The sequence below is a fragment of the Anopheles gambiae genome, chromosome 3 (assembly GCF_943734735.2).
Source record: "Anopheles gambiae chromosome 3, idAnoGambNW_F1_1, whole genome shotgun sequence".
NCBI classification, from domain to species: domain Eukaryota; kingdom Metazoa; phylum Arthropoda; class Insecta; order Diptera; family Culicidae; genus Anopheles; species Anopheles gambiae.
In genome coordinates, this window is record NC_064602.1 from 68,427,238 (window position 1) to 68,435,854 (window position 8,617).

Genomic DNA, 8,617 nt, shown 5'->3' on the forward strand with positions numbered 1-8,617 from the left:
TTCACTTAAATTAAGAAAACAATTTCCGATTAAAGATGTATTTTGTCGGAATTATTTCGGAAACAGCTGCAATTTGTCGATGGGTGTGAAATGTGCCTATTACGATCGGGCAATGCGTTCCCTTTGCGCCATGCGTGACCTCGTTAGTGTCCCAGGGGGAAAAGAGGTGGGTGTTTCTCTCGAATAACAATAAAACACGCAAACAACCAGAATAGCATCCAGCCTAGCAGCCCATCAATAATGATAATGAACATGGAGGATTAACGAAATATTGAGCACGCCAGATTTACCCGCATTCTGCGTGATTTTTCGCCACCCCTCGCCAGCGAAGAGACAGAGAGAGAGAGAGATGCTGCGGGTTTTGTTGGGAAAACAAATTAATAATCATAGCTTTTCCGGCTCTCAGTGTACGTCGAGGCTTTGGAGCTGCTTAATGAAAAAAATCAACCCGTAATTGGAAGATAATTGGCTGTTTTAGTTGAATTTGCTGTGCGCCCACCGCTGGAAGGTCGTTGATTGAAGCGGAACTTTTTTCCCGGGCGCGTTGGCGTTGAAGGTGGTGGATCAGGTTGAAATGGCACGGAGCAAAATGCTTTAATGTGCAGGGAAGTGGAAGTGGTGATGGTAGTGTAATTAAGCTTTCGGTAAAGTCCTCCGGAAGGAAGCCGGAAAGCTGCTTAGTTAAGTGCTTTAATGCGGGTGGCGGTGTTTATTGAAGTGTTACGGACGATGGGAGAAGGTAAACGATTAGCTTATTGAATCGCCTTTCATGGCGGATTAGTGTGAATGGTTTGCTTAGAAAATACTGCGCTAAATGGAATGTGTAAATTGTGTTTCAAGTGAGTCTAAGGATGGATCGATAGTCGGCCAAATTCAATCAGGAAACAGTAACAATTGCTTAACAATGCAATGATGTGCTGCGTTTTGCGGTACTATGAGAACATATGCTGTATAGATTGCATACATTTAGGCGAAATAGAAAAACAACGCCCACAGTGTATGCAAACCGCATCACAGCATGTTCTTCCTTTCTTTATTGAGAGCTTAAATAGTATCATGAAACAATGGCGAGTCCTCAGCGTGTTATGACGTGGAAGGATCTTCTCCCATTCTTTGTTTTGTTGTTCTAACACCTGACAAAAATCAACAATCCTAAATAAATATTTAAAATATCTCCTTTTGTGTCCAGTTCCCCTACTACCCAATTGCAGCACCCATTTCCAAATGTTCTAATATCGATTATCCTTCTATTGGAAACTCTCCCTAACACGCCGTTATCGTACCTGCAGCCACTTTAGGTTTCGATGCCTGCAACTTAAAACTTTCTCTTCCGAGCTGCGGTCAAGGAAGCCCCTTTGCTCTCCCCCTCCTGCTGGGTAGTGTGGGCTTTTTTGGTTAGGTTTTGCGATGTTGTTCTACTTTTCAACACTCTCCGGACGCAACGAAGAAACCATCCTGCAAAGCAACTAAATTCTATAGAGAAACTCCTTTGTGCAAGTTGGTGATTTTTTTCTTTTTATTTTTCGGGAGGGAGGAGGTGTAAAAAACCGCAGCTAAAATAGAACCGGAGCGGCAAAACCGAACGGATATTGGATCGAATTCCGGTTTCGATAAACTACCGGGGCGACGCTCGGGGTTTTGACGGTGCTGGCGCCGGTTTGCGGTGGTGCAGGTTTTGTGTGAGCCAAAGTGTTCGTGTTTTTTGGGTGAGTTTGGAAAATCCACATACACGAACGTACACCCGCATCGCTGGCTTTGCGCCTCTCGCCTATCGGAGCGCCTCGATAGCGTGGCTTATAATGGCATTCACTTTATGCTGTGCGCTTTGCACGGTTGGAAGAATGCACGGTGGGGTTAAAGAGGAAGTTTCCGTAATCCGAGCATGAAGTTTCTTCCCAAACGGTGTGAAGGTGTGTTGCGAACTGCCGGAGAGGCTTACCTGCCGAGCGAAATGGTGTTGAAAATTCGCTGTCAATACTTTGGCCGGGAAGCTGCATCTTGTTCTCGATTAATCCTTTACTTGCGGATAGCCTTGTTTGGGATTTTGAGGTGTTTTATGGACATGGAGATACTTTGTTCGTTATCTACGGACACATCAAAATATATTGGACAGCTTTCGGAGTGCATTAGTCACTTGTGTTGGCGTTGTTATTGAAGATTATTCTCTAAAAAAAAGCATTCGAATGTTCATAGTCAGAAGTACGAAGCATCAAACTCAACTAAAAGCATTCTTCAATAATCTATAATGAGCATTTCTTTTGTACATTTTACCGATCTGTTTCAAGAAATATAGTGATCATTCGGAGAACTATCGCCACTCGGTTATATCGCCTACAAAACCGGGATAAAACTATTTATAATCTGCCTCTAGACGCTCGTCGTTCAATACACCGATGGAAACAAAGAATGATCAAGCTTACCTCACTTGCATATGACTTTTCCAATAGCCGGCAGGACCTGAACAGTCCGTCTGACAACCAAACTGACAGACACTGGTGCTGGGCTGAAAGATTTTCCATTTTGTGATAAGGGTTCGATCGCCGGGTGGAACGATCGGTGGCAGCAGCAAACTTTTAAATAACTTTCTTCGGACTTCATCTCGTTGATGTGCCATTGTGTTCGATGCAGCATTGTTGCATCGATGCATGGAAAAGAGCAAACTGGATAAAGGAAACCACCGCCTGTGTGAAGGAGTGTGTGGCGTGGTAAAAACTTTCTGACTACTCGGGAAATCACCGGAAGTCACAGTGCCACTCTGGTCATTGTGGGAGCTGCAGCAGAAAGAAGTTCCACACTCTGTCCAGAAGTGGTTGCCCTTTTCGTAAGTTGATCCCCCTTGTCATCGAGTCAGGACATGGAGTCACTTTGCCGGGGCTTTTCGATTGAAAGAATGTCGATAAAACAAGTTTCAAGCTGCTGGATCCAACTTTGACGCCCTCGATGCACTTTTACTTCACCGTGCTCGGGTTGGTGGCGTACGTGCTGTACGGTTCATTTAAACTTGATGAACCGTACAGGGCAGGGCTCGGCATAAATTTGCTCCCTCTTTTCGGATGCGGATTTCGCAATCAGGTGATTTCATCCGATTGATTAAATAAGCAATACAAACAAATTATTCCCGCACTCGATGTTGCACACAATAATTTAAAAGAAACACAGATAATTTGCAAGGACGGCCGAAATGGCATGGCCATGCGAGGTAAGCGAGGTAAAATTAATTATCACCAATCGACACTGGTACCAGAGCCAACTTTTGCGAGCAGGTCAGGAAAGGTAGGTCAGGTGTTTGTGTTTTTCGATTATGTTTGTCGATATGATGCTGTCGCTGCTGCACAGCTGCGGTTGTTGGACAATTTTCATGATTGTGATTGTAATATCATTAAAAAAAACAACAACACCAAAAACATCAACCGCAAACCAATGCCGTTTGCTGAACGGTGCACAAAATGCAATTTGATGGCACATCGACGCGGGTCGGTTTCATGTTCAATTTCATTTGAAAGGGAGCTTGATATCGCTGTCACTGCAAAGGGAACGAAACGTATGCCACACCATAAACCATCCAACGGTGGCAGTGTATGATTGAGAAGTATTGATGCGTTATTTCGTGTGGAAAATTTATTGCAACCAAACGATGGTCTATAGCGGTGTACAGGAGCGAGTGAATGTGTGCGAATGTCACAGGATATTTGGTTTTTGTGGATTGAAAAAAAAATGGCTGAATATAATTTTAAACAGTAAAGATAGAGCGAACATATAGTATTCATTTCAGTGATGAGCGGCTTTGTTCTGGATGTTGTGCGTTGAGGGCTCAATATTAACGGCGCGACATTTGCTGTTGTTTTTTGTACCTCATGTTGGTGTGTGTGTCACAAGTGGAACAATAATTCGTGTGATTTAATTATGGCAGCGATATTGATGTTCCGTGCTGATTTATGTGGTATGTTGTTATTAAATTGAACCTGTTCAAGCGATAATGAAAGGTTGCTGGAGAGCGCTTCAATGGATTTGTTATGAGCGTACGGGATAGTCGTACACTGGAGACGAACCTGTAGCGCTATTATGCTGCTCAAGGATGAAGTTGTTGTATGGTGTATTGGTAAGTACGTGGACGCTAACACCTTTAAACCCAACAAAGAAAGGATCTCTTTGTTCTCCAAAAAGGATCTCCAAAAAGCTTTTCTCAATAGTTGTGTGTTCCCAAGTGAGAAGATGGAAAGAAAAATAATTTGAACCGAAAATGAAATGTGATGAAAAACAAATTTACGTGATTTATGAGTTAATTATTATTTACTCATCCCCAGTTACTTCTGTTTGTCGCTACCACGCTCTAACTCTCTCTGTATTGTTTTACGAATAGGAATGAGCTCATTATTCCCGACCCTTTTCTTGCACGCTAAAACTCTCCCACTCTGCCGCGCCATCCGCGCTAATCCGTTTTGGCAACAAATTATGCAGAATCAGTCAAGATTAAGAAACGCAGCTCAGGCGGCCGCCTAATTACTCCTGTGGGAGCACTAATGAGCGGTAAGAGAAAGAGAGAGATAGATAGAGAGAGAGAGAGAGAGAGAGAGAGAGAGAGAGAGAGAGAGCGATGAAGTCCGATTATGATGCTGGCTTCCACCTGATGAGTGCCGGTGGTGCCTTACATCGTTCTTGCCCCCTTTCGCTAGAAGTCATTCACTGCCGTTGACTGCCCATGAGTGTACTGTGCCGTGTCTGTCTGCGGCGGCTGATGGATAAAATTCAATTTTGACTTTCATCGCTGACGGCGTCGAGTTCATGTGCGAGCTTGGAACAAACTGCACCCCGGTGGGCAATTTGTGAGTGATTTAAGTTTATTTCCCATTCTCCCTCGCGCCCCAAACTTTTCGGTATCAGTGGTGCAGTTTTTGTCTACGGCTGTTCTACGGTAAGCTATCTCTAGCTTTGTTCTATCTTTTTTTTTCTTTTTCATCTCGTTCCAACTGGTTGGACAGTTTAGTTCCATATTTTTTTTGCTATTCCCTTTTACTCACAACTCAGTTGGAACTAGTTCAACAATTCGTGGTTTTTTGCTGAGCTGTTAAACTTTTTTCTCCTTACTAATATGTTTTCCCTATCGGTAGCGTGGCGTTTTCCCTGGTTGTTCCCACTTTTTTCAATGTAATTTCAAATGATCCTACCCTCGAGCGGAACACCACCATCTAATGGATTTGGTCAGCGATAGAAGTGAGGTGAGGGGGATTTAAAAGTTTTTTCACATAACACATTCCCTAGAACTCAGAAAAAGCACAAACGAGCACAAACGCACGGCCATACCATAAAACACTACTAACTAGCTGGCTTTCCCCCAACGAGTTCAATCACGTGTTGGCTTTATTCTCGGGCAGAATCAGTTGTGAAACAGACATACACAAAAATTAAACATTCATAAGTGTTAATGACAAACCTTCTAAAGGGTGATTGGGGCTCTCGGTTGAGTATGTTTTTTTTTTTCGTTGGCTTCGTTTTTTCATTTTCCAACAATTTCAACTTGTTGCCTGTGTCTGACTGTTGCCACCGCTAGTGCTTTATCAATTGTGAAAAAGTGGTTTAAAAATTAATGACGAGTTAATGGGAGGCTATGGCAGGGTTTTTTGCTGGTTGCTGCTTGCTGTTTCGATTTTAAACTACTGCCTCTATCCCTCCTCTCTATCCTGTTTTTAACGATGGTATTGATAGATAAAAGTCAATAGACTGGGAGCAAAAAAATGAACTTCCATTCTACCCACACATAAAAAAACCCATCGTTTGCTGATTGAGAAAATGGAGTCAGAAATGGGGTGAAAAAACATGGCTTAATTGCTGGATAATGTTCCGTGTACATAAAAGTGGATCGATTTTAATGCTTCAATCGGGATTGCTTAAAATAGCGAAGCTTAACGTTTATTATTATTGTGAGCAAATACGGATTTTTCAGGTAAAGACTGTGTAATTTTAATTTCTACTTGTTTATTTACTCATCAGAGTTTAAATAATCCAATGATGTAAGCTTCTTTGTTGTTTAATTTTGTACAATTAATACTCGTTAAGCTTTTTAATGCAAACAGACAGCAGTTCAACTTCGTGTGGCACGAGTTTAAAGGGCGTATGAATAATTACTTCCCATCAGACGATCATCATCCACGCATGATGAGTGCCTCCCAGAAGGTTTGCTGGCAAATATTAGCTCGACTTCAACTCCCTTGCCCTAACAAACAGCAAATACACGCGAGAGCTAATCGTGCGTGTTGAATTAAATTACTTCAAACATAACGCTGAACCTGGATCGCTCGCTGCACGCATCGTTTCCGAGGTTCGATTAGGTTCGCATCAGAATTATGCTGTGCACTCGGGAGAACAATCGATTTCGGTACATTGTTGAGCGAACCAGCAAACGTTAATCGGCACGCTTCCGCAATATGTTATGATTTCCATTTCCACCCAAGGGTCCGGGCAGGAAGCAACGATCGCAACTACACCGGCTCATCATTGTCTGGTAGCAATTAATGGCAAACACAGCAAAAAAAGAAACCCCCGCTTGACAACAAACCACTCCACCACAGTTTCGGAAGTTGGATGGCTCACTTGGATGGAGCAGTGGTGGTGGTTCCCAGGTAAGCAACAGGATGGGGATGACGATGGTTACGAAAATCAATCACACATCCCTAATGCTCACATTGTTGAAGGTGAACGTGCCAGAACTAATAATAACCCTTAGCCTACGGACCGTTTTCATCCACTGGAGTAGGGGGCTTTGTGGGAATGATGGAAGGCCGCCACTCCCCCTCCCTTCTTTACTAATGTCTGCCATGTCATGCGAGCCGGAACTCGATATGTTAAAGAATGGCCGTAGGTGGATTTGCCGCGCTCCTGTGTGCAGTGGGAATACGATTACGGGCTTGGAGTCGTTGGAAGGAGAGGGTAAGGGAAAGGGTAGAAAATTAAATAAAACTCGTACAAACATCACATCCCTGCTGGCAGTTAAAGGACCAAATTAAGCAAAAAAGGCAAACCATGGGACGCGCTGGATCTAGCGATGGAGTCGTCTCCGTACAGTGTGCCTGACGAGTGTTGCAGTTGAGGTAGGACTTGGTATAGAACTCAAACCCATTAATGACTATTAATCAAGTGCTTTCTGTAAGATATAATATTTGCAGGTTATATACTTAATTTCAGTGATTTAAATTACATATTACAAAAGATTTCCAACTCCATCATTTCAGTTAAATAAATGCCTAACAAGGGTTTTTCTTTTCCCTTTTCGTTTTGTCCCACGTTCCGTCCGACACTGTACTGCTTTCCTTTTGTTCTCTGCCGAAACAACGTCGTTAGACGGTGCTACTTGACCATAACTCGTGATACTTTATTTGGCAATGTGACACATGTGACGAATCATTCCCGGGGCCACATCTAAGCAAACAGAAAAAAGAACACACAAACATTCCATACCAAAAACGCTAGCCGAATGATAAATGCTTCCCGGGATAGCCGCGGTGACACGTGATGCATGTTCCAGCAGTGTCAAGATACACATCAGCCCAGCGTGTCCGTGTAGTTTGTCTGGAAAAGCCGAAAAAGCCGACCTCGGCGTACGGAACGAAACATTCCCACCCATTCCCCCTGAGGTCTGTGCGGAGGGATCATAAAAAACAATGCCTTTATGCAGCATGAAAGGAATTCGTGGCTGTAGCTACCGGATCTTTTTGCAGCAAGAAAGGCGCCTCCCTGAAACGCGGATGCCTTTGCGCGGAATATGTACGTAAGCGCATGCAATCGGCACATGGTTGCTATTATTTTTACGTCCTGCACGAGTTTGTGTGTTTGCGTTCGGTGGCATATTAAGGCCTTTGCGTAACACGGAAGTTGGCCTTTAATTTTCCGCCATCGTAGATAAAATAATCTGCTACTGTGGGTGGGTTATGGGTGACTCCGTGTTTGGGGAATTAATGTTTGCTGGTGGTGCATTTTTTCGAGAATAAAACTGGAACGAAGAGGAATAATGGGGAACAAGGGGAAGCGGAGGCATGATGCTCGTGCAGATGTTGCAGCATTGCTGCCATGTAGTTGATGTCGTTCAAGTGTAAGAAAAACATAGGAAAAATGGTAGTACTACAATTTTAATCTTTTTTCCTCTAAGGCAGTGGTCTCTAAGCTTTTGAGGATCACGTATCATTTGGATTTGGAAAAAAACACTTATATTGTGGGCTAATATTTTATAGACTTAGTTAAAAGCTTTTTGCTCAAAAATATGTTTAAACCTTATTCTAGACATGCATGTTGCGAAAATGTAATCTTGTTGTGGGTAAAAAATTGCACAATATATTTTGTAATAATCGACAATAAGGCCGTTATAATAAACTTAATAAATGTATTGTATTAAGCTTTTCTTCGCAAATATCATTTTTTTCTTGGACCCCTTCTTTTAACACTAGGCCACACTACCACAATGCTGTGCATTAATTTGTACAGATAGAAGAGCACTGCTATAAGGAACAAATTTATGACAATGTGCATTAAATGTATCTCTTATATTACAATTTTAATACATTTTCATGAAAAATCGATGTGATTTTTTGATAAGGTTTGTTATTACCTTTATCATTGATCGATCGTT